This window comes from Dromiciops gliroides, chromosome 4 (genome assembly GCF_019393635.1).
Source record: "Dromiciops gliroides isolate mDroGli1 chromosome 4, mDroGli1.pri, whole genome shotgun sequence".
In the NCBI taxonomy this organism is placed as follows: Eukaryota; Metazoa; Chordata; class Mammalia; order Microbiotheria; family Microbiotheriidae; genus Dromiciops; species Dromiciops gliroides.
In genome coordinates, this window is record NC_057864.1 from 354,868,628 (window position 1) to 354,883,625 (window position 14,998).

General features: G+C 37.7%; 1 pseudogene; it reads left to right on the forward strand.

Annotated features, from left to right (window-relative positions):
- The first annotated feature begins 11,428 nt into the window (after window positions 1-11,428).
- Window positions 11,429-14,415, forward strand: LOC122755122 (annotated as a pseudogene).
- The last annotated feature ends 583 nt before the right edge of the window (window positions 14,416-14,998 follow it).

Consider the following 14,998-nt stretch of genomic DNA (forward strand, 5'->3'; position numbering starts at 1 on the left):
CAATTAATATACAATTTTCCTGACCCTTTGGACATACTTTCATCTACTATGTCATCTTGCCTTTCATATATATGTGTACACATACATGTGTATACATATATGTATAGAGCATTTAAGCAATTACTACATGTCATGGACTGTGCTGAGTCTGAGGACACAAGTAGCAGAAAACAAGGTAGTTCTTGATCACAAGGAGCTTGCATTGTAATAAAGTCAAGAAATAAGGGGAAACTGGACAGGTGATAGAGGGTACAAACATGAATAAAGGAGCTAAGAAGGTGGAGCAATCATGAGAGTGAGTGAACTGGAAATGAAGAGAAGTTGGCTTGGGATCCTCTAAAAACAATGGCAATTCAGGCCCAGAACACATCAATCAAGAGAACAGACCCAAAGACAGAGGTTGAGAGAGTTTATCTTTTGAATTGCACAATGAATTGTTGGGTTTCTATTTTTCCTTTTGTCCATTAAGATATTTCATATCAAATATGTACATTATTAGAATCCTAACAGTTACCAACCTTTCTGGTTTTTGATATTGCTATCACTTAACCTCATTACTACAGTCTTTTCCCATAGGTTGTGGAAAAACAGTACCAACAAATATATTGCTTGTCTCCATGTCAACTGTGATGGCAACAAGTTTTCCCCAGCTGCCTCCACCCCTCAGTTGCTATGGGTTAAGAAGATAAAATAAGTCATCACTTCAGAAAGGAAAAATTAAAAGGCAACTCTGATTGAGACAACCAAAAAAAGGTCCTGGAGAGAGAGAGAGAAAGAAACAGAGAGAGAGAGAGAGAGAGAGAGAGAGAGAGAGAGAGAGAGAGCGAGAGAGAGAGAGAGAGCCTATTAAAAATAATATGGTGATCTTGCCATAAATTCTCATAGATCACATGAGAGCTATAATCCTTGGCTTCTAAAAAGAGGAAGAAAAAACCTGATCTTTTGTTATATTTAAAGGATGGATAGTATTTAAAATAAAACTGATAATGAAATAATTATATGAAATGTATCTAGGTAATCACCTTTCATTTAATTGACAATCCAGTAGTTTCATGTAACCAGGAAGCAAAGGTTGAAAGATCAAGCAGTCATCAGATGGCAGCTTAATTTAGGAGACTAAACATAGTACTAAGGTGACTTGTGCTTAAATCTTGCCTTTGACATTTACTTGTAAGGTGAATCATTTAATCTCCCTGAGCTTCGGTTTCCCTATAAAATGAGAATAATTGAGGCCAGGAACTGTTTTATTTCTGCCCCCTCTATTTCTAAACACAGTATCTCACACAAAGTAATCGTTTAATAAATGCTTGTTGATATATCAATAATTCCCTGAACTTCTATTTCACAGTATTATAATGAAGCTCAAATGAAATATATATATATATATATATATGTCTGTTTTATTGCAATATCAAGTATATATCATCAGGGTTTTTCAAAATGAATCTAAGTTTACTGAGGAAACATAAATATAACTTTTAATCCTTGGCTTTTATTACTTAAAACCTACTCTTTCCAATAATTTTCTTTTGTTTGTTTCCTTCTCTCCTCTTCCTTTTTCTCCTTTTCCAAATCCTTTCTTTAAGGGAAGTAGAAAGAGTTGTTGGTTATAAGTAAGGCAGAGTATAAATCTGGAAAATGAATTTCTGCTTTAGGCTGGAGAGTAGAATAAATGAGTCCCACCTGAAGTTTGATTTGGAATTGATTGAATTGGGTAAGACTGAGAGACTAAGTACCTACTTGTGATGACTAAATCTACCTGGCTTTCCCTGAGTAGGGTGTTGTTCTCAGAAGTTGAACCTAGTTAAGGTTGATTAAATTGAGGTCACATGTGGCCAACCCTGAGTAGAGTGTTCTCAGAGGCTGTGGACTGGTACATCAACAGGAGATGCTCTCAACCAATCAACTTGAAGAACCTCCTATTTTCAGGGAGGAGGAGAGGAAGTAGGAAGCAGAGGCTGGTAGACTGGAGCTGGCTCTTTTGATGTGAGATGTTGGCTTGGTGGCAAATGAGCTGTTAGGAAAGCTAGAATTTCCATGCTATAAGGAATCTGTTCTCAATGTTTCTCTCTCTTTACTATCTTATATCTTTTAATAAACCATCTTGGTGAATTTATCTGTGATTTTAGCCAGTTTCTCCTCAGAACTGGGGGGGGACACATTAGAACCCACATTTAGATTTTAAACAACACACTCACATTTTACATGTGAGGCAACTGAAAGCTACAAGAACTTATGTGACTTCCCCAGTGTTTCACAGAAAGTAAATTGTACAAAGAATCAGCAATTTGGAAAAGGAAGCACAACAATTGACTGAAGAAAACAATTCCTTAAAAATTCAAATTGGACAGTTGGAAGCTAAGGATTCCATGAGACACCAGGAATCAGTCAAACAAAAACAAAAGAATGAAAAAATAGAAGAAAATATGAAATAACCTCAATGGAAAGACAACTGACCAAAAGAGATCCAGGCAAGACAATTTGAGAATCATTGGACTGAGTGAAAGCCATGATCAGAAAAAGAGTCTAGGCACCATATTCCAGGAAATTATCAAGGAGAACTGCCCTCATATTATAGAATCAGAGGATAAAATCATCATTGAAAGAATCCACTGATCACCTCCTGAAAGAGACCCCAAAAAGAAAACTCCAAGGAATATTGTAGCCAAATTCCAGAATTATCAGGTGAAAGAGAAAACAAGCAGCCAGAAAGAAGCAATTTAAATATCATGGAGCCACAGTCAGGATTGCTCAGGACCTGGCAGCTTCAACATTAAAGGATCACAAGGCTTGGAATATGACATTCTGGAAGGCAAAGGAGCTTGGATTGCAGCCAAGAATCTATTACCCAGCAAAAATGTGCATTATCTTTCAGGGGAAAAGATGGACATTCAATGACATTGGGGACTTTCAATGTTTCCTGATGAAAAGACCAGAACTGAATAGAAAATTTGATCTTAACATACAAGACTCAAGAGAAGTTTAAAAAGGTAAACAGGGGGGGAAATTATCCAATAAGGTTAAACTGTTTACATTCCTACACAGGAAAATAATACCTATAACTCTTGAGAACTGTATATATTTGGGCAGACAGAAGGATTATACACAGAGGGTATAAATATAAATTGTCTTTGATGTGATGATATAAAGAAAATTAAGGGGCTAAAAAGTAGTTTAAGGGGAGAAGAGGAAAGGGGAGGTGGAATGGGGTAAATTACATCATATGAAAAGGTGCAAAAACCCTCTTACAATAGAGGGAAATAAGGGAGGGGGGAACATTGTTTCAACCTTACTCTCACTAGATTTGATTCGAAGAATGAATAACATATACATTCATTTGGATAAAGAAACTTTGCATATTCTTTAGGGAAGTAAAAGGGAAAGGGGAAAAGTGGGGGGGGGACTGATAGAAGGGAAGACAGAACCAGGGGAGAAAAGGGTAAAGAAAATGGAGGGGCTGATAAAAGGGAGGGCACATTGGGGGAGGCAGGGGTAAGAAGCAAAAGGTTGAAGAGGAATAGGGTGAAAGAAAGGGGGGGAGTACAAAGGGGGTAAATAGAATGGAGTGAAATAGTTGTAATAATAACTGTGAATGGGATGAACTCTGCCATAAAACAGAAGTGAATAGCAGAGTGTATTAAAACCCAGAATCCAATAAAATAGATAACCAATAAAGTAAATAACCATTGGTTAATTTGATTAAAAAAAGAAAGAAGAAAACCAAATTACCAGTATCAAAAGTGAAAGGGGTGATGTTACCACCAATGAAGTGAAAATTAAAGCAATAATTAGGAACTATTTTGCCCAACTGTATGCCAATAAATTTTACAATGTAAATGAACTGGATAAATATTTACAAATATACAAACTGCCCAGGTTAACTTAAGAGGAAATAAAATCCTTAAATAAGCCCATATCAGAAAAAGAAATTGAACATGCCATTAATGAACTGCCTAAGAAAAAATCTCCAGGGCCAGATGGGTTTACAAGTGAATTCTACCAGACATTTAAAGAACAAATAATTCTAATATTATTCAAATTATTTGAGAAAATAGGTGAAGAAGGGGTTCTACCAAATTACTTTTATGAAACAAATATGGTATTTATACCAAAACCAGGCTGAGCAAAAACAGAGAAAGAAAATTATAGACCAATTTCCCTAATTAATATTGATTCAAAAATCCTTAATAAGATATTACCAAGGAGATTACAGTAAGTGATCACCAGGATAATACAGTATGACCAGGTGGGATTTATACCAGGAATACAGTACTGGTTCAACATTAGGAAAACTATTAACATAATCAACCACATCAATAAGAAAACTAACCAAAATCATATGATTATCTCAAGAGATGCATCAAAAGCTTTTGACAAAATACAGCACCCATTCTTAATAAAAATACTAAAGAGTTTAGGAATATGTGGTAATTTCCTTAAAATAATAAGTATCTACCTAAAACCATCAGCAAGTTTTATATGTAATGGAGATAAGTTAGAGGCCTTCCCAATAAGATCAGGGGTGAAACAGGGATGTCCATTATCACCTCTATTATTTAATATTGTACTAGAAATGTTAGCTTTAGCAATCAGAGAAGAAAAAGAAATTAAAGGAATTAGAATAGGCAAGGAGGAAACAAAACTATCACTCTTTGCAGATGATATGATGATATACTTAGAGAATCCTAGAGAATCAACTCAAAAATTACTTGAAACAAATAACAACTTTAGCAAAGTAGCAGGATACAAAATAAATCCACATAAATCATCAGCATTTCTATACATGACTAACAAAGTCCAGCAGCAAGAAATAGAGGAATTCTATTTAAAGTAACAGTAGACAATATAAAATACTTGGGAGTCTACTTGCCAAGACAAACCCAGGAACTCTATGAACACAATTACCACTTTTCATACAAATCAAATCAGATCTAAAAAATTGGAAATGTATCATTTGCTCATGGATAGGCTGACCTAATATAATAAAAATGACAATTCTACCTAAATTAATTTACTTATTCAGTGCAATATCAATCAGACTACCTAAAAATATTTTATAGAGCTAGAAAAAACTATAACAAAATTCATCTGGAAAAACAAAAGGTCAAGAAGGGAGGTGGGCTAGTTGTATCACATCTGAAGCTTTACTATAAAGCAGCAATCATCAAAACTATCTGGTAATGGCTAAGAAATAGAGTCAAGGATCAATGGAATAGGTTAGGCACAGGAGACAGTAGTAAATGACTTTAATAATGTACTATTTGATAAACCCAAAGACTCCTGCTTCTCGGATAGGAATTCAGTATTTGACAAAATCTGCTGGGAAAACAGGAAGAGAATATGGCAGAAACTAGGCATAGCCCAACATTTAAAATGGAAAATTAAAAAAAAATGCACAATAAAAAAAGGAAAAAAAAAAGAAACTAAATTGCATAACCAGGATTTGAACCTAGTCCCCCTGACTACAAGTCCATTGTCCCATACTACAATGCATAATTTCACTACTCCTCCTGCTATGGTGTCATAGTGGCTCATTATTATGTGCGCATATGAAATAGCAGAATGGTAATACAACTTAATAATGCAAACAATCAATCAGCCATTCAGCATTTATTAAGTGTCTACTATGTTTCAGGCAGAGTATTAAGTATTGGTGATACAAAGAAAGGCAAAAGACAATCCTTGCCCTCAAGCAGCTCCCAATCTATTGAGGGAAACAACATGGAATCAATGATAAATGGGAGTTTATTTTTGGTATGGAAACCATAAAAATTAGACTGGCATTTTAAATAAAGTGTCACAATATAGGAGAGGAATGGACTCTACCCAGGTGCTACCCTCTGTCCTCAAAAAATAGCAGAGTTCCAACAATTCAGGGGCTTCTTGCATTAATCTATTAAGAAGCCTCCTTGTGAGTACAGAGTTCTCATTAAATCTTTGCTCTTCCATTCTTTTCCACCTTTTCCTCCTCAAAACTTTTATTTCATTTTTCTCTATATACTAATCCCAAGATTCATGACCTTACTCCCTTGTTCTAAAAGGCAACTATTTTTTAATTTGCAATATTTGTTTTTGTTCCTAGTTTTATTTTTTCTCCCTCCCGTCCCTCCCCCCTCCCCAAATCAGCTAGCAATCTTATATAGGCTATATATGTACAATCATATTAAACATTTCTGCATTAGTAATGCTGTGCAAGAAGAATCAGAGCAAGAAGGAAAAACTTTAAAAAGAAAAACAAAAAAAAATAGAGATAGTATGGTTCAATCTGCATCTAAATTCCATAGTTCTTTTTTTTCTTCTGGATTTGGAGAGTGTTTTCCATCATGTGTCCTTCAGAACTATCTTGGACCATTGTATTACTGAGAAGAGTCAAGTCTATCACAGTTGATCAATACACAATGTTGCTGATACTGTGTACAATGTTCTCCTGGTTCTGCTCACTTCACTCAGCATCAGTTCCTGTAAGTCCTTTCAGGTTTCTCTGAAATTTACCTCCTCATCATTTCTTACAGCACAATAGTATTCCATTACATTCAAATGCCACAACTTGTTTATCCATTCCCCAATTGATGGGCATCCCCTCAATTTGCAATTCTTTGCCACCACAAAAAAAGTAGCTATAAATATTTTTGTACATGTGGGTCCTTTCCCCTTTTTTATGATCTCTTTGGGAAAAAGACCTAGTAGTGGTATTGCTGGGTCAAAGGATATGCACAGCTTTATAGCATTTGGACATCATTCTAAACTGCTCTCCAGAATGGTTGGATCAGTTCACAGCTCCACCAATGACGCATTAGTGTTCCACTTTTTCCACAGCTTCTCCAAGATTTATTATTTTTAAAAGGCAACTATTTTAACAGATAAACAGACATTTTAAAAACCCCACAAAATTCTTGAAGGCAGCTTGTTAAAAGGAATTATGGGCAGCACTCGGAGGCAAAAATCTGGATCTAGTCCCACCTCTGATAGTCCTGAATTATGTGAAAAATAAGGATAATAATACCTATCTTCAAAGGGTTATTGCAAGGGTCAAATGAGGAAAGGCATATAAAATACTATTAATAGCAACAATAATTCTGGATTTACTGTGCTGTGTGCCATATCTATTTTTAGAATTTATATTTTCTTTCTTTCAAGAGACTACTGGTAATACTCTTATGAACATTACCAAATACTAATTAATTTTGTCTCTATTGAGATGAATTGAAGGACCAGACTGAGGAAGGAATCAGGTAGTGAAAATTATCAAGATGTCATAAGTAATTTATAAGTCAGATTATATCAAATGTACAGGTCATGTTGCCCTACTCAAAGGAGCAAAGTACAATGTGATCCATAACCAAAAATTGTTACTTTTAGAGTCATAGGGCATGGGTTCAAATCCTGATTATGCGTCTTTCTTAATCTATATGCTGGATAAGTTGATTCCCCTCTCTGTGCCCTAGTTTACTTATCTGTAAAATAAGAAGGTCATACCAGACTATGGTTAAGGTTTCTTCCAACCTCAAATCTATGACTTCAATGTTCCTTAATAAACGCAAATGCAAAGTTATAAATGCTTATGTAAACATGTGAAAAATAATTTAAATAAAAGCCACAGGAAACAATCTATAACCAATAAGTATGGTAATACATAGTAATCAAGAAGTTATATTATGTAGGGGCCAAATTTTAATTGGGGAATGTTAGGCGACTCACCACAATATTGGGGCAAGGAAGGAGATTAACAGCCTCTTTCAAAAACAGAACAGGGTTAATTAACAAGAACTAACTTAAATAACACAAGTAAGGTTAGTAGAATTAAGGGAAAGGAGAAAAAAAGGGAATGGTGGAAGAAAAATAATATGACCTGAATCACACCACCATCTGGGACTCAGCAGAACATAAAGCTGCAACCGGTCTCTTTCCAGCTCAAACACCAGGATGGTGAATCTCCTCCCTTCCTCTTCCTAGTAGACCCCAGGCTGTCCACACACGGGCCCAAACTACTTGGCTGACATCCCTGACTGACAGTCACATGACTGCCCTCACTGGGCTTCCAGTCATAATTTTGCCAGGTCCATGTAAGCCTTGGTGAGTGGTGATGATGTGAGCTGCCAGTGCCATGGCAATAGCTATAGTTAGTGGGTGGAGCACCATGCCATTGTGGAGGCACGCTGCCTGAGCCCTGGCCATTGCATGTGCCAGGTTTTTTATAATTATAGCCAAAAGATGGGATCATAAAAACCTCAAATCGCAATTAATTCTTTACAATTATAAATATGCATTTAAAATAATTTTTAATTATTGTAGCATGGTACAGTTGAACATATACTGCCTGAAATCAGAGGCCTTATATTCAAATCCTGCGTTTGTTGGTTATTGTTTGTCCTTCATTTCAATGAGTATCAATGATATCCCTGAAAAATTAACTCATGTGTGAGCTGGATTTAAGTGAGGTAGAGTTATATAAAATTCTCAGTCTTACTCTTTCTTCCAGTCATCAAAGTCCTGGGGCAAAACAAAAGTCAGGATGACTAGGGCAATAGCCCTGGGATGCAGTAGATGGCCCTGGAGGCTTCAATGTCTGACCAAACTCTAAGCACTCTAGCACCTGCTTCATCTGCCTTCATGGCTATTGGAATACATTTCTCATCCACCCATTTCACTGGGGGAAGTCTTCACATGTTTGGGTTATGTACCCCATTAACTCACCAAGGGCTGAGAGGCCTATCAGTTACCTTCAACGTGGCTTAGCCCATCTGCCTGGATGGTTTACTAGGGTGACCACTGCACATGCTAGCTTCTAGGAGCCACAGGTGAGAGTTGAGTGCCAGGGAGACACAAGAGAGGGATAAATATCTCTGAAAAAGGTCTCCGCAACCCTCATGCCAGAGGTGCTAGTTCTCCTTGAACACCCCATACACCCCTTCTTTTGATACTTACTATCTGTGTAACTCTGGGCAAATCATTCAGATTCTCTTTGAGGTTTATTTCTTCATCTGAAAACGGGGGATTGGACTAGATGCTCTCTGAAGTCTCTTCTGGCTCTAGATTTATGATTTTAATATGTGATGTATTACACTAGAAATTAATACATGAAACATGATTTCTGCTCCTATTATTTTGTATGCAATAAGATATAAAAATATGTTAATTATCTGGTTTTGAGCTTTGAATTGCCTGACATATAATAGTACCATAATAAATGCATGTTTGATTGATATGTTGGTTCCTTATTCAAAACACATTCTCAGGGCAGCTAGGAGGCGCAGTGGATAAAGCACTGGCCCTGGATTCAGGAGGTCCTGAGTTCAAATACCACCTCAGACACTTGACACTTACTATCTGTGTGACCCTATGCAAGTCACTTAACTCCAATTGCCTCAAAAAAAAGAAAAAAAGAACTCATTCTCAAGGTATCAGGGACAAGTAATGAACAACTGAATTTAGGCCAAAAGGAGCATTTCATTGTCTAGGGAATTGACCTATCTATTCTCAGGGTTTGGGGTTCTTGAACTTATATTTTCCCCTCTTTCTCATATAATGTATCTGTTCTAATACTGAGAAAATAAGACATTGTCTATGAGCTCCCTCTTCTATCTTGTTTGATATCTCAAAACATCTAGATGTGATCCCTGTCCTCCCCTCTCTTTGTTCCAGTATGTAAAGAATAGTCAACTTTCTTCTTCTCAAGACTAACCCTTGACATATCTTTATCCCATTCCCTCTCACTTCTTCTGCAGCTTGATCTTGAAATCAATCTGATCTTTTATCCCAAATATATCCTTTTTCAAGGACAGGGATTGCTAAACTAGAAAGTTGTTAATGGAAACAAAAAAATAAATAAATACATGAAAAAACATTATTTATATTCAACCTTCAGTTCAATGAATCATTTTGCTTAATTGAAAAGTTTTACTTCTTAAGTGGTTATTTAGCTGACGATTGTTAATATGGATAATATATAGAAAACATCCTATCAGCTGGGTCATGATGGAGAGCACTTAGAAAAGAGTGACTGAGATAGTGTAGGGCCCTGAGTACATGTCACATGAAGATCAGTAAAAATGAATCGGTTATGTTTTATATAGAAGAGAGAAGACTCAAGAGGACGTCACATTTGTGTTCTAATATGTGAAGGATATTTATGAAAGAAAGGAGAGAAGCATTTATTAAGAGCCTACTATGTGCCTGTATTTGTGCTAAGCAATTTCAAATTATCTGATTCTTATTGTCATAACAACTCTATGAGATGGGTGTTATTATCTCCATTTTACAGCTGAGGAAACTGAGTCAGAGGTTAAGTGACTTGTGCAGTCACAGAGCTTGTGTTTGAGGCTGGATTTGAACTCAGGTCTTTCTGCTTCTAGGTCTAGCACTCTATCCACTGTGTTACCTAATTACCTCTTTTTTTTTTTTTTTTTTTAGTGAGGCAATTGGGGTTAAGTGACTTTCCTGGGGTCACACAGCTAGTAAGTATTAAGTGTCTGAGGCCGGATTTGAACTCGGGCACTCCTGACTCCAGGGCTGGTGCTCTATCCACTGCGCCACCTAGCTGCCCCCTAATTCCCTCTTAAGGAGATTAGGCTTACTCTAGTTCCAGTGGGAAGAGATGGGAATAATGGGTGGAAGTCATGAAGAGACCAATATAAGCTTGATATAGTGGGAAAAACAAACAAACAAAAACTTTCCTGTCAGAATTATTTCTAAGTGGAATGGGCCACCTGTGAGATGGTGATTTTTCTCTTCATTGGAGGTCTTCAAGCATATGGTTGATGACCACTTGTCATATTTCTAATGGTAGATTCCTTTAAAATGGGTTAGACTAAATGGCCTCTGAAAACCTTCCAACTCTCAAATTCTGTAATTATCTGACCACCTAGTGATGGGATTTTGAACAGACCTTAAATCACATATACCCGAATTCTCTGATTCTAAAGATGAAGAAGCTGACGTATAGAAATATTGAGCCACATGATCACAGATATTGTAAATATTAGAATCAGAGTCAGAATTTGAACCGTGGTCTTCTGACATCAAAATTCAGTAGTCTTTCCACTATGCCAAGCAAAAATTACATCTTAGAGGCATGCTATGACAGGCCAAAGGAAGTTTGTGAGTTTTTTTTGTTTTGTTTTGTTAATCATAAATCACCCTGCCAATAAGGTCTAAACAAAATAACTTCTCTCTCTGATGTCAAGTTGAACTGAATCATCCTTTCCTTCTATTAAGGAAGGAAGGAAGTCAAAGGGGTCCAATAGAGAAGGATCATACGGGTTTCCTCTTTGGCTTATGGAAAAGTCTCTTATTCCTCCTTAAAGTTAATGGTGTCTGATGGTATTTAGTGAAGGAAATCATGTGTGAAGCAAGACCATTTTTTAAAGTTTCTGGAAACAAACAGTTTAGCAGGTCCTGACATCTATATAGCACATGGAGAGCTTCATGCATGGTTGCTGATGATTTTGTGGAGGTAAATAGGCAAGGCTACCTTCCAAGGGATATATTTGGGATAGAAAGTATTTGATAGACACAATTTAATTGAGAAGGCCAATGGAATTTGTATTACTCAGAGTTACATAAAACAATTGAAATTGAATCCAGATAACACCAAAAATTTACATTATGGTGAGACAGCAGAGGTTTATTTAACCCAACTTACATAAGCACATAAGCAGATGTGTGTTAGGGAATTTCTCTCAATTGTGTTATAGAGAATTTATCAATCCACAAGGATTCATTATGTATCTATTATGTGCCAGATACTGTGCTAAGCTCTCCGGCTACAAAGAAAAGCAGAATTTTCCAATCAATTGAGAAAGACAATGTTACAAACAACTATTTAAAAAAGGACACATGCAGGATAAATTAGAGCTAATATCAGAGGGAAAGTACTAACATTAAGGAAGACTTGGAAAGGCCATTTTTTTTTTTTTTAGACAATGAGATTTTAACTGAGACCCTGAAGTTAGAGACACAAAGTGGGAGATAATTTTAGGCATGGGAGACAGGAAGTGACACACAAGTTCCAAGGAACAGCAAGGAGGCCAGACTGACTAGATCCCATCTTACATGGTGGGAAGTAAGGTGTAAAAAGACTTGAAATTTAAGATGGACAAAGATAAAATGAAATAATTCCTGTCCACAAGGAACTTGCTCAATATTTTTGGAGATAATACATACACACACACACACATATAGTTATATATAAAATTCATTCAAGGTAATTTGTGGTAGGGAAAGAGCAAGAAAACTGTTTTTTTTTTCCTTCAAAAAACCAGTTGGCATAAAGTCCTGGAAAGTTAAGAATTTGGATATCACAGGTAATTTAGGATTGTGATTTAGTGATGAGAAAAAGAGAAGATAGTCATTGTCAATTGTATGTCTTTTACAAAACTTATCCTAATAAGGTTTATGAAAATACTTGTTACCTTTTCTATTTATCCATTTGCAAATTTTCATTAATGTCTTTTAACTTTACATGATGTTGATTTCCCATTGCCCTCCACAATGAACTATCTCTTATGATGAAGAAAATGTACCCACTAGTAACATAACTTCCATCAATTTCTATAATATGCTGCTTTCCTTTGAAGCCCTCCTCTCTAACATAAGGTTGGAGGTTTAATGCATTATCTCTTCCCTAGGACTATATTGCTTTAGTATTCAACTTCATTTTGGTGAGCAATTCATTTACATGGTTGTAATCATCTTGAATGTTCTTGTCTAAATTGTGCTTATTTCATTCTGCATAAGTTGAAAACAAATCTCTTGCTTCTTTGAATCAGAATTTTTATAATGTTTTACCTTAACAATAATGCTATATTACATTCATATACCATAGCTTTTTAGTAATTCACAAATGATGGGCATACTTGTTTCTAGTTCTTTACTATTACAGAGAATATTGCTATTAATATTTTGGTATATATTGAATGAGCTAGGTGACGTAGATAGAGTGCTGGGCCTGGAGTAAGGAAGATTTATCATCCTGAATTCAAATCTAGACTCAGACACTTAATGGCTGCGTAACTTTGAGCATGTCATTGATCCCCGTTTGCCTTAGTTTCCTCATTTATAAAATGACCTAAAAAAAAAAAGGAAATGGCAAACTGCTCCTGTATCTTTGCTAAGAAAACCTCAAATGAGGTCATGAGGAGTCAGACAAGACTGAAAAATGATTGAAAACCTCTAATACTACATTGCATCTTTATTTTTATCTTTCATTTTCTTTCTTTTCTTTTTTTCGTAGGGCAATGGGGGTTAAGTGACTTGCCCAGGGTCACACAGCTAGTAAGTGTCAAGGGTCTGAGGTCGGATTTGAACTCAGGTACTCCTGAATCCAGGGCCAGTGCTCTATCCACTGCGCCACCTAGCTGCCCCGGGACTATATATTTTAATCACTTTTGGGGAGTATAATTCCAAATTGAAATCCAGAACAGTTGTGACTATTTCACAGCTCCACACGAAGTACATCAGTGTGTCTATATTCCCATTGCCTCTCCATCTTTGATGACATTTTCTAGAATCACTATTACACAAATGTTAGATATCTTCTGTGCGCAGGCGCGGAGGCGGGGAGAGGGCGGGGCAGACCCGGGATTGAGGAACAGGATGGCCATGAGCTCCCCCTCAATCTCTCTCGCCTGTCCGCAAGTCTCTTCCTTGCCGGCTGCCCGAGCTTCTGCCCGCCGTGGCCTTCTACAAGCTTGTGTTGATCCGACGTGGAGAGAGCGCTTGGAACCTGGAAAACTGCTTCAGCGGTTGGTACGATGCAGACTTGAGCCCCGCCGGCCACGAGGAGGCCAAGCGCTGCGAGATGCTGGTTATGAATTTGATATCTGCTTCACCTCTGTCCAGAAGAGAGCAATTCGTGCCCTTTGGACAGTACTGGATGCCATTGACCAGATGTGGTTGCCTGTAGTGAGGACTTGGTGCCTCAATGAGCAGCACTATGGAGGTCTGACAGGCTTAAACAAAGCTGAGGCAGCGGCTAAGCACAGGGAGGCCCAGGTGAAGATCTGGTCCGGTCCTACAACAACCCACCACCTCCAGTGGAGCTGAACCATCCCTTCTACAACAACATCAGCAAGGATCGTCTCAGATCTTACTGAGGACCAGCTGCCCTCCTGTGAAAGCCTGAAAGACACCATTGCCCGGCTCTACCCTTCTCGAATGAGGAAATCGTCCCCCAGAACAAGGAAGGAAAACGTGTTCTGATTGCAGCCCATGGCAATAGTCTTTGAGGGATTGTCAACCACCTTGAGGGTCTATGAAGAAGCAATCATGGAGCTCAATCTGCCCTCTGGCATTCCCATCATGGATTAGTTGGACAAGAATCTGAAACCCCTCAGGCCCATGCAGTTCTTTGGGGATGAAGAGACCCTGCCCAAAGCCATGGAGGCTGTCAAAGCCCAAGGCAAGGCCAAGAAGTGAAAGCAGGTTACCAGCACGTGCCAGCAGTAGCCAGGTCCTTCCCTTTTCACTGTCTCCACATCTCTCCCCTGCCTGCTCCACAAACTGACCATCACCTTAGGGATCACAACACATAAGCCGCAGGTGGGGACTGATGCTTCCTTTTCTCATTTCTTCCTCCCTATTTCAGACTAATTCCTTTTTTCTCCTGTTGACCCTGCCCTCAGCCACATTAGTCCAAATGCCTCCTGGGTGGTTTGGCCCAATAAGGAAGTGGTTAGGGGTTAGGGATGGGGACATAGTAAGAAGTGACCAATGTGGGGAGTTGAAAGAAGCAATTGTTCTGGTTATGCCTTTGAGCCAGTCCTGCTAGTAGGGTGGTCCTCTCAGGGGCTGTCATAGGAAGCTGCCTATTACCCAGGTGGTCATTTAACGAATCATGAAAGTCTTGTTTGGATGTTTTCCTCCCTAACTCAACAAAAATGGATCTGGGAGGTTGGAATCACGTCCTCATGTTTACTTTTGCATTTGCTTTTGCTTTCACAAAAGACCCTTCTAGACCTGGTCATTAGTGGCTTTTGAAATTAAATTGTCCCATTTGGTA